Here is a 12,877-nt window from a genome sequence, read left to right on the forward strand (position 1 = left end):
AAGCTATTAATACATATAGTATTGTAAGTAAAATATTCGATTAACACCCTGCATTCACGTAATTCTGTTTCCTGTACGGCTAAAAGAAGACTCAACTTGTTGAGCATTTTATGATTTCCTTATCTCACTCATTTGCCTACAGTTGTATATAATCCTTAAGCATTGCCTTTGTGTGGGATTTTCTAAAAACACTGTAGTAAATCATTATTACGTGGTAAGGTGCCATACAACAAAACTGACTCTATATGAAACTTGGGCTTCTTTTGTTTTATGTGCAATTATGAAAACAAAATTATACATGTTGATCTTTCAGTATTTAGCGTAGCCCCAGAATGCCGTGATAAAGACCATAGGTTCAAACAAACAGGTCAATTCCATGCCTCCCCTGATATTTTGCCACCTTGTTTTCCTCCTTTTCCATTTTCTACCGTTTATGATTTACAGAGAGGCAAAAGAGATAATATGATTTATTCATTACACAGGAAAATCGAAAATGCATATTTTCATACAACCCTCTGAAATTAGCAATGACGACTTGAAGTGTTACTTAACTAATTACTATTGAAGCTAGAACATTATTTTATGAATTGCTGTATGTAGTTTGAAAATGAAGACATTAGTTTTCGTTTTCCGAAATGATAAACTTTGTAAGGTTGGAGATTTGTATTTATTTACAACGTTAAACCTATTAAATCCGTTTAAGTAAGTTATTGGAATGAATAATGCATGCTCGAGACATTGTTTTGAGTAGATAATACGCTTATCTAATTAAACAGGTTACAAATATTAATTCCGAGTGCTCCGGTTTGAATATAGCCAGAGTTATAATATTTAAGGCCTAATAATAGCTTGAGATATGAGCCCTTAAACTTTTGTTATAAAACAAGGAAAAAGAAGTGTGTCAACGAAAGTGAGAAAAAGGTCAACAGGGTACTGAGAAAGCTTTATGTAAAAGAAACGAAACATTAATAAAGAATTTCTTGTTGATTCACATAAGGAGTCATATGAATCAGATATCATTCCTGGGAAATATGTCTCAAAAATAAAAATCGGTGTACAATGGCATAGTGAAACAGTTTGCCAGAAGTAGTATGAGTGCTGTTGGTGTTCTGCATAATGTGATCAAACAACGACCGTACTGGATCTGAAGGTTTGGGTACAAAACCTCGCGGCCAGAACCTCGCGGCGACAACCTCGCGGACCAAAACCTCGCCTGGCCAAAACCTCGCCTCCCAAAACCTCGCGGCCCAAAATCTCGCCAGACCGAAACCTCGCCTGGCCAAAACCTCGCCGCCCAAAACCTCGCGGGCCAAAATCTCGCCGGGCCAAAACCCCGCCTGGCCAAAACCTCGCCTCCCAAAACGTCGCGGGCCAAAATCTCGCGGGGCCAAAACCTCGCCTGGCCAAAACCTCGCCACCCAAAACCTCGCGGGCCAAAATCTCGCCGGGCCAAAACCTCGCGCCCCAAAATATCGCCATACCCAAAATCTCGCGTGACCAAAATGTAAATGTTCCAACAGATGATAAGGATGACGGTATAAAAGACGTTGTTTCAGAAGAAGTATCACGGGTATTTGACCAAGTCCCGCGATACCATATGAAAATTATATTTCTGTATTAGAGGATTTCAATGAGAAGGTAGGGCGACAGGATGTTTTTAAACTGGTTATAGGGAAAGAAAGTCTGCATAAGGAAAGTAATGACAACTAACGAGGTTAGTTTCGTGAACTTTGGAACATCCAAAAACTTAAAATTTTAACAAAAATCTAATAATATTTATGAAAATATGAAACAATATATGAGTTTTTACGACGTCCCTTGATTATGTCCTATAGGTTAAAGGAGACGTAGATGACCAGGATGAAGGAAATGATCGAATAAAGAAAGTGGGAGGAAACGGGAATAACCCGAGAAAGCCCACGTACACGATGTTTTGTATATTATTTTTATTATTATTATTATTATTATTATTATTATTATTATTATTATTATTATTATTATTATTATTATTATTATTTGTAATGTGGAATTGCATATTAGGAAACACATTGGGTAAATTTTAAAGAAAAGTTTCATTCGCGGCGAGGTTTTGGCACGGCGAGATTTTGGGCGGCGAGGTTTTGGCACGGCGAGATTTTGTCCCGCAAGGTTTTGGGCGGCGAGGTTTTGGCCACGCGAGGTTTTGGGCGGCGAGGTTTTGGCCACGCGAGGTTTTGGCCCGGCGAGATTTTGTCCCGCGAGGTTTTGGGCGGCGAGGTTTTGGCCACGCGAGGTTTTGGCCTGGCGAGATTTTGTCCCGCGAGGTTTTGGGCGGCGAGGTTTTGGCCACGCGAGGTTTTGGCCCGGCGAGATTTTGTCCTGCGAGGTTTTGGCCGGCGAGATTTTGGGCGGCGATGTTTCGGCCGCGAGATTTTGTCCGTATACCGGATCTGAAAGGATGTTTATGGTTGTACTTTTGCAAAACGACAATATGCAGGACATATCACAAGGCCTTTAAGATGATTACTTAATGAGTGTTTTATCTTATTTTTAATTATTCTCTCCATTCAATGTGTAATGACTTTTCAATGGTCTTGAAATTAACATTTTTTGAAATTAAAAATGTTAGCTTTATTAATAGGTTTATCACAAATTTTAATTTTGTTTATTTTTATTAAATATTTTCTGTTACATATCTTTATTATAGCAACAAAATATTTTATCTAACCTAACTTATATTGAATTTTGTATGCCATTAAAGTCATCTCAAATCGTTTATCCTTTACAAAAAATAGTTTTATGAAGCATTTTACTTATGGGACATTTAATTCCACCTTTGCTTCTAAAAGTACTTCAACTGATGCATCAGTAATTTTTATATAAACATTTGTAACATGGAAGCAAATAAATAATAAACTTTCAAATTATGTTACAGGAGTAGATAAATATAGTCAAAAATAGGAGTAGAAGGTTTCCTATTGTCGAACCTTTTATTATTAAATTAATTATGATATACTAATTTTATACTAATAATTAACTTTAGACAAAATTTGTTCCTTTTATTTGGAGACAATTGTTGCTACAATATTTGCGAAACCACATCAGTGTTAAAGATACTTTAGTATTAGTAGTGTGTATTCTGGCGCACACGGGATCCGTGTAACGCACTACAATTTTCTGCAAATTTATTTTAAATCTTAATCAGAATACGGTATATTATTATATTTAATGTTTTTAGGATCACTTGTTTAAGAGAAAGATTAATCTTAGTTTTACGTTAAAAGAGTAAATGATATTCACCATTTAAATAATATTAACTAGTTATTGATAAGAAGATCTACTTTTAAAAAGAAATAAATTACTGGATGTAGTTTTATTTGAAACTTAGATGAAAGTATATAAGTTATTTAAAATTTTATGATGACTAAATAAACGCAAGTTAAATATTAGATTAATATATCTCCATTTCACTCAAACATCTACCTTCATATCATGTTATATATAATTTACTAAGGATTAAAGAAAATTTATTATTAGTAAGCAGCATAGTTAATTATTTCAAACGTTGCTACAATATTAATTTGAAATATCACTTAAACCAAACATTACGACCCAATCATTTGATATAATTTAATATTAAAATAAAATAAGGGACCTAAAGAAATAAATGATAGAAACCAATGTCTCTTTACTTTCAGCTAAATTAATTTTAAACCTTTAAACGTAATATTTACTATTGTAAAAAATAGAACAGCAAATTCCACTTTTCAAGGTGCACGTAATAATATGCATAAATTGAATTTTGTATGTAACAGTAAATATGAAAAATGATCAACTCTGTAGTAAGAATCTTATGGAAGGAATATTTAACTCTTTGTAGAATCTTGAAAACTCAACATCTTATTATATTACCAAAGTCAAAGCTAGAATTCCGCACCACATTATTTAGTTGCAATTACTAGAAGAAAAACATTAATTTGAAAATTTTCATAGATAAGATTTAATTTGAAATTATTAAGTTTGTATTGAGTTCTCATTTAATAGATGACTATTATGAAATTGAAGAGCTTAGTGGAAAAATGATTTATCTCACAAAATTTCGAAAAGGTATTAAAAATTCTGAAATGTTTTGCTACTGCTTTATCTACTTGCGTAATTCCATGAATCAGTCAACAATATTAAGTTAGATTTACGTAATGTAATGAACGAAAACAGTGTTTGGAAATGTGAGTAGTAGAAGAACGCACTATCCCCGTAAAGCAACATTAAAAGCATTCGATCATTAAAAGCATTTAATGTACAAGCATTAAAAACTTGTCATCATTATGACAATAATGCAACATTAGATAGGACGAGAATTAAATTAATGTAAATTACTCGTGCCAGAGGATAGTCGGTTTTCACAATGTTACACATTCTGGTGAGTGTAACTAAAATACGAATATTATTCACGTAATTAAAGATATATTTATGGATAGTACTGGTAATTGTAATTATACATTGTAGTCAAAGGCTTTTGTCTTACTTAAAGTACATACACAGTCGATATATTACACAAACGCTTCACTTCATTCAGTACAAATGTAATAATTTCAGGTAATTTCTGTGACTTAATTCAAATGTACGAATTTACAAATATTGTAAAAAACGTTAAACCTAAAACATTAGTAGAACGAAGATATGGCAGTATAAATATTGAACATTCTTAAATACAGATATTGCACATTTACGACGGTACTTGTGATTTTGTAAATTTAAACTAGAATTGCTGCCTACCCTTGGTACTTTAAGTAGTACTGACTTCAATTTTTTGTTATGATAATTCACATAATTTGGGAAGAAATATTCAAAATGAATTTTGTGGTGGACACAATATAATTTTGAAATAACTTGTTATTTTTCTTACAAATTTAATTTCAGATTCCATACAAATTATTTGATGTACTAAATATTGTTAAAAACTAATTATTTATCTCATTAATTCGGTAATAAGTTTTAAAGGTATTTGAATCCAAGCTTTACTTTTTAAACACTAATGTTATCATTAATATTTCTATAAATATCAATCGCTTTTTTATGAATATACCGATCTGGATATAATGTCTCTCGGACATTGAGAATATTGGAAATAGAATACTGTGTTTAAAGGATGATAATTGATAATTTTGAACCTCTTTCCATAAAACACATTCTTATTGTACTATTTTTTATGTTCACTGTACACAGATAAATAAAGAGTTTTAATATACATGGCAACGTTCTTAACATCCAAGTTCACCTTTAGAAAGTATGATTGTAAAACTATATTTAGGTTTCGCATTGATTTAGATCTCACTTTAAAAATAAGTGCATTTATTTGTTATCGAAATATTCATACGAGTTATATGATACTTGTATGGAAAATTATTAGATCATACAGTTAAGATTAATTCCATTTTACATAGTTTATCATTCCAAATAGTTTAATCATTTAAAAAGAATAAGGTATCCAGAAGAAAATGGCACACACACACACACACACACACACACATATATATATATATATATATATATATATATATATATATGTGTGTGTGTGTGTGTGTGTGTGTGTGTACGTATGTGTGAACTTTATTCTACTTAGAAATTCCAATCAAAAAACTTGTTTATGCAGTGTCTAGCAAGTTCGAAAGTAAGCTTTAAAAGCGTAATGGAACGAAGAAGCGGTAAAAGTACAGCAGATTTAATGTGTATTTACAGTCAATATATCCATAGAAATGGAGGAAGTTGCATCTCATTACTGTAAAAGAAAATTCGTATTAGGTGGACATTTCTTATGTACATTTGGAGTGTGATACTTGCAAACTAGTTTATGTGCGGAACAAAACATTTACTAAATAATTTATAACTTAGTCGAGTACACTGACAAGATTGAATAAATATACTGAATATGGTTGTTATTCAAATTATATTTTATGTTATTTTTAGTAATATATCTCTTCAAAAAGAGAAATATTGCCTTATTTCAGTACTGTGATTTCATCATAGCATTTTCATATTAATTTTACTAATGAATTTAGGAAATTGGCTTCACTTTATATGGGAATGTTATTTCTGAGAATGATAAGTAATTTGTTCCTATTTATGAAATATAAAACAACTTACCTCGAAGCACACAGCAAAAAGAAGGAACATTAGAAGAACTTTGGCAACCATTTCGATGCTGGGAAGGTGCTACTAAAAGTCGCACTTATGTTTCCTTAACGGCTATTCGAAACAAAGTAAAATGTATTGTGCTGGTACAACGTTTTTATATCTTAAAGGGAGAAAATTTCTAATTTAATCGTAGCTGCTATTATCATTGCTATATTTTTCCTTAATTTGCTTTGTCATAACATTGTATCAAGTATGCATTGTTCTTTTGTTTTCTGATTTAATGTGAACCACTTTCGTTTCGTAAACGAGAGTAAAATCTTTAGATTTTTAGATCTTCACGGTTTATTTATGGATTATATTGTTAAATGTATGATATTCTGTTTTCCTTCGTCGCCGTGAATAATTATTCCTAATGCCTATAACAGAAACACCGCATATGACATCAGGTTCGTTCAATTTTTATGAGAGGTGTAATAGACAAAAATATAAATCTAAGCACTTTAAAAAAAAATCTTTCTAAAACAAGTTACTGATTTTCTCTATGTCTTCATTCCAACTTACAGGTTACGAAGTGACATGCTTAAACAGGTTTCGGGTTATTACAGATCATTGTTTTAGGATTTGGAAAATCGTAATGTCCATGAATGTTATTCTATCAAAATGTGTCCAGTAACAAACTATTAGACTGAAAAACTAATTTGGTAAACTAATAACATAGAACTATAGCAAATGTAAGATTAACGGAATTAGTACTACTATTGTCTTTATTATAACTTATTCAGGTGAATCACATCAATTCGTTCTATTTGAGCAGTTCATGATGTCTTTTCAAGAGCCACGTCCTTTCCACTTCATTTGGAACGAAAGGTGAATCAAGGATTAGAACCAAGCAATTCATGTAAAAAAAAAATCGGAGTGCATGGAAATTTTCCTAATTACTGGAATAGGAATAACAATTACGACTTTCAATGATTTATTGGTATCTAATTATTGAACAGTCATTATAAATTATTCATGATTCTGGTATTTAAATAATTACATTTTTAATATTTCTTCGAATTGAATGAGAAACTGTGGCTGATAATTTAAAATGTATATTAACAATTATGTGTGGTTCTTCATGCGTAAAGCATTTAGGCTCCGTAAGGCAGATATTTAGTTACTTGTTGCAAATGTCCTTACAAAAACAATAGACTCACTACAAATAGCTGTAAAACGAATGTAATTCAATTAAGGTTTGTACCTTATCACTGCGAATAATACAAGTTAATGAAGAAGGTCACCAAACAAACTTTAAACAAACAAAGCAAACCCATTCGTTAGCTGTCTTCAGTTTTACTGATATACACTTTACTTTTCCTAATTCAGTTTAAGATGAGTTTGAGTAACCAGTTCCCAAATCGTTCCATATAACGGAATGTGTCCTTCTTTCACTATGTTCTAAAAATATCTATAAGAATATGAAAATATGATTTAAAATTTACACTTTGGAATGCTTTAGAGTCAGAAATTCTCATATAAATTATGAAATTAGCAGAAGCATTAGTCACTTTGAAGTCAAAATTACTGGTGCAATTCAAGGCAATAGACAATTAAAATTTGAGTGCATTTTAAACTACATCAGCACGGCTAATACAGCATAGATAATCAAAATAGAATCAATCTATTATTATTATTATTATTATTATTATTATTATTATTATTATTATTATTGTTATTATTATTATTATTATTATTATTATTATTATTATTATTATTATTATTATTATTATTATTATTATTAATATTATTAAGTATTCGGCTTTTCTTCAGGTCTTGGAAGTAAAACGGATTTTCTTTTTTGTTTGATTTTTAGGTTTGTGTGTGGAAATGTTTCTTGTACATTACCTGATCTTCAGCTTCATCTTTTAGCTCCCGATATCTTCTTCCAGTGCTCAAACCATCAATCAGTTGTGTTCTTCTTCCCATCCCTTGCTTTCCTTCCATTTTTCCCTTTATGGTTCTATAAAGAAGACTATTTGCTCGCAAATCTATTTAATCCAATTGGAATACCTACGAAGGATGCTGGCTAGAAGCGTCGTGTTCTGTCCTATCTGTTTCGAATGATAGTCATTTGTTACTCTCTCCGTTCATTTTGTCTTCTCCACCTTTCTACAACACTACATTTGAAAGCAATCTATTTCTTCTCTAACCTCCTTAGTGTAGAGGTCTCTGAACCATACTGTCCAATGCTCCATATATAGCACTTGACAAACTTATTCCTTTGTACAGTCAGCGACAGTAGAAAATGGAGGTTGGATACATAAGAAATGATAGCTTTTTCCAGTAGCAGAATAGTTTCACTCGATGTCTGATAGTTGGACAACCAACATGACAACAAATACGTGCCCGAAAACATAACATGCCAGGATATTCCTCCATTTGGAGGAAAAACGTATTACTATCTGAGAGCATCATTTAGAGTTAGAAAAACAACCACGAGATAAATCTGCAGAAATTCCATTCACATTAAATTCAAAGAGATAGGAATTAATGCAAAGAAAACGAAAAGAATAATACGTTTCATGCAGAAACCGAAAAAGTACCGAAAGCTAAACAAAATGAGAAAAGAAGGAAAGGAAAAAGCAAAAGACATGTGAATAAATTAAATATTAACACTTAAAAATAAACAGTGTCCGTCTTTCCCCCTGCCCCCGTCTTGGTTTTTCTCCCTTCATAGGATAAATCTCTTTCAGTGTCAAACGCGAACATCATTTATAGTGTTGAATTCCTTGAAAAATTTTTAACTCAGTCTAGGCCGAGACTCGAACCCCAGACCCTTAGAATGACAGCCTCGCGCGGTATCCACTTACCTACACAGGCTCTATCTATAAATAAGCTATTACCAAACGTGTTAAATCAGCCATTGTCGGTGAGCCACCCCAGTTCCATTTGAAGTTTAAATTTTATTTACCTCACTTAGCCATCAAGGGGTAGCAGTCTCTTTGCTTTCATAAAAAGCATTTGTTCTGTAGACTAAAATCAGGAATGAATTAATCTGTACTTTTGGGAGCATACTGGTGCACCAACATATCTATCTATCTATCTATCTATCTATCTATCTATCTATCTATCTTTAGCTGCTAGGGGTCTAAAAAGGACGAAACAATAGATATATTCTAAATTTTCTAACTTTGATTTATTTGCTCCTCTCTATACTATATTGACTAAATCTTGATCTGAAGAAATGCGTGAAGCAATAAAACTATGAATATGCTATTGCCATCAACACATTTTGTTCTAATTTAGTTTTCGGAATGTCATGATATTTTTCCTAAAATATCACTATTTTTGTAGAAATGACTTTTGATGTCACCGTTTTACAAAGAAATAAGTATAAAAAGCTTTATCGACCCTATTATCTATTCACAAATAAATATTTTGTTGTTTTTTAAGAAACAAAATATATTTTGTTCGTTACATACCACCAAGGCATCTTTCTGTGAGGCGAAAAAGTCGAAGGACAAAAAAGTTTATATTTTCCAATAAATTTTGTCGAGAGTGGTAAAGGACTGTGAGAAACATCGTTATAGAAAGTTTTGTTAATTAATTTTAATAAATAACATATTTATACATATCTATAACTTTGAGGGGTTTAAACGGGACGAAATGTTTCCAATAATTTGGATTTTTTAAAAATAACAACAATATTTTACATCTTATTGCAATGAATCTGACATAATTCAATCTAAGTAGCATAAGAAACGTTTTCCCGAGATGTGTCAGTAATTAGATAGAAATAACGTTGATTGATATGACGATATTTTTTATGGTCAAGGGGTCTTTTCGGGACGATTTTTGGTTATTTCCAGGTATCCAACTCTCAACAGAATGTGTAAGAAAATGTCGGCAACTGTGAGCGTATTCTTTAAAACGTCTCTTCTCAAGCATTTTTCATTTCATAAACTATTCTGTTTAAACAGTTCACAGAAATTAGGATGGAAAATTGACAAAAACAGTGTCTACCAACATTTCAGATGGAACATCTCGCCATACACAATTGCTTCGGAGAAAGTCGCATCACCGTTCGCTCATAACAAACAGTATTGAGAAGGGGAGAAATATGTAGAGGAGGAGCCCTACCCACGTGCGTCACGCAGCAGCTGAATAGTTGATTGACACCTGAAGTTCCTTTATAGCTGTTTTCTTCCGCTGGTTATAAAGCAGTAAAGCGAACAAGAAAGAGTGGTTACAGATTTCAATAACAATTGTATAGGCTGTGCTCTACACAAACATATTTAAAGCTGAGAAAATATGTAGAAGCCCTAGACTAAAAGACACACACCATTTGAAATATTATAATATATAACTACAATACATGTATATAGAATAAGAAATACATGTTACTCAATGATAATTAAATAATCCAATGTAACACCACTCTACAATATATCCCATATTTTCAGGAACACCATCAATAAGACCGTTATATTGTTTTATTTATGGTTTAGTGTCTCACTGGTAATTACACTGAAAAGAGAGGTTCCGACTTCATCTGATCTCATGCAGTTTTTTATATGGTTTCTTGCCTTTCACTCCTTACATTGTGTCGTTTATTATTATTATTATTATTATTATTATTATTATTATTATTATTATTATTATTATTATTATTATTATTATTATTATTATTATTATTATTACATTATTAGTGAGTTGAGTTGATTTTGAGTTTAACGTCCGTTTCAGCAGCTACGCTGTATGAGAAGTGGACGTACTGATTAACGTGGAATCCGAAACACATGAGCTCCTACTGGGAATCGAACCCAGGTACCCTACATCAAAGACGCGTACGCTAATCGCTTATCTATGTAGATACTCATAATAATAATAATAATAATAATAATAATAATAATAATAATAATAATAATAATAATAATAATAATAATAATAAAGTTTAAATTAAAAGACAAATTCTGAACAAAGCATGAGCTCCTCCGTGGTTAAGCGGTTAGCGTACGCGCCTTTGGCGTGGGAGACCCGGGTTCGATTCCCGGCGGGAGCTCATGTGGTTCGGATTCCACGTTAATCAGTAGGTCCACGTCTCATATAGCCACGCTGCTGAAAGGGACGCTAAACAAAAATCAACTCAACTCTGACCAAAGCATATATTAACTAATAAATAATAGCATTACAGTTTCGGCAAATTAATTTGCCGAAACTGTAACGCTATTATTTATTAGTATATATATGCTTTGGTCAGAATTTGTGTTTTAATTTATACAAGAAGCTACAATGCTAGAATGAGTGGTATTCAAATAATATAGTTAATAACATCAAGAAATTTTGAAAACAATAATTTTGGGAGAAAATAGTTTTTGTGGTGGTAAATTGAAGAAATGAAATTAACACTAAAAGCATTTGCGAGATTAAATGTTTTTATAAACTAAACTACTTCCCTGATATTCGAGAAAACCGCACTCAATGTTTTTAATTTCTTCGTTTTACCTTCTCAAAAATAGTTTCTTCTTTGTAATGCATTTTATAAAAACTTTGCTTTGTTATAATTTCAGCATCATCTTTACTAAAGGATTTACCAATGAATAAATGAGTTTATTTATAACCTCTTTCTAGTACCGAAGCTATACGTTGCTTGAAAACAGTAATGGTTTTAGATTTTCCCTCAGGGGTGAGGATTTTAATACACTATGTGTGAAAAGTAATATTGTTGAAATGGTAGGAAATCCACATTTAACATGCTCAGGAGGAATTCAATAGCTCCAAGGGGCTCCCTGTCTCTCTCTGAATTAATCACTGCTTGAAAATGAAATCTCTGAGTTTAGTGCCACAAAATTATGCTCCAAGGCTGAAGGATATGGTAGCGAATGAAACAAACAAATGATGGTAAAATCTTGGCGATATAAAAAGCGGGAGGTAATGGAAGATCTTCGAGAAAACCCGTGCACATAGTTTTCATTCTCAATGAAACCGGCTTGGCGAGAACCAGGACCGAAGCTGGAGCCACATATCCTAAGAAGTAGGTTGGTGCTCTATCACTGAGCCACCGAGGTTTTCGTATAAGTGAATCCATACCTTAAGATCGAATCAGATCTACGCTAATGAGTTCAAATTTTAAAGCTGATCAAGAATCGAACTCGAAGCCTCTTACATCATGCTCGCTAACCACTAGAACAGAGCGGGGACTGTAGGGGGTGAAATACAGGGACCTGATCCCTATTAATTGTAACTTCCTGAAGTTAGCTCCCCTCTCATCACAAATATGTATTACAAATATTATACTTTATTCCTTTTAAGTCATTTTTAGTACTCAAACAGCATGTTCCCTAAAAATCTCGAAATCTAATTTTGTAAAACAAACACAGGAGCTGAATCCAGGATAGCGATCGGGGGCGATCGCAACCCCAGGAATAGGATTAAAAACAAATAAAACCCATTACAAAGTTGTAGCTCTTGATTTTTTTTAAAACTTTGTATTATAATTGTAGAATAAAAACTAAAATAAGTAAGTCTTCAATTGCAGGAGTTGAATCAATACATCTCAATAAATTACTTGCATTGGAGTTCTTGCTCAGAAAATGCCCACTTCCGAAAATGTAGGTGGCTGCTTCTCCTCTTTCTTTTCAAGATGCAATATTTTGAGCTATCCGCTCCTTCTCAAAACTGATTTCTGCTTCTTGTTAACAATTGGTAAACAGTAAGCTATAAACCCATTTGTCCACAAGTGTTTGCCAATATTCCCGTTTTAGAAAGTCCAGTTTGACAG

The 12,877-nt window shown here is 32.3% G+C and overlaps 1 long non-coding RNA gene across 8 annotated transcripts in view; it reads right to left on the reverse strand.

Annotated features, from left to right (window-relative positions):
* Nucleotides 1–6,239, reverse strand: part of LOC145661996 (uncharacterized) — a 190,124-nt gene extending 183,885 nt beyond the window's left edge. For 3 of the 8 annotated variants that reach the window (XR_014126935.1, XR_014126934.1, XR_014126930.1), the window contains exon 1: nucleotides 6,124–6,232. This is a non-coding gene — a long non-coding RNA (uncharacterized LOC145661996). Of the gene's footprint in view, nucleotides 1–6,123 lie in introns of all 8 variants that reach the window. The other 5 variants (XR_014126937.1, XR_014126936.1, XR_014126931.1 and 2 more) reach the window with 4 other exon arrangements.
* Nucleotides 6,240–12,877: the final 6,638 nt, after the last annotated feature.

Source organism: Thermobia domestica, chromosome 10 (genome assembly GCF_964235325.1).
Source record: "Thermobia domestica chromosome 10, izTheDome1.hap1.1, whole genome shotgun sequence".
Lineage (NCBI taxonomy): Eukaryota > Metazoa > Arthropoda > Insecta > Zygentoma > Lepismatidae > Thermobia > Thermobia domestica.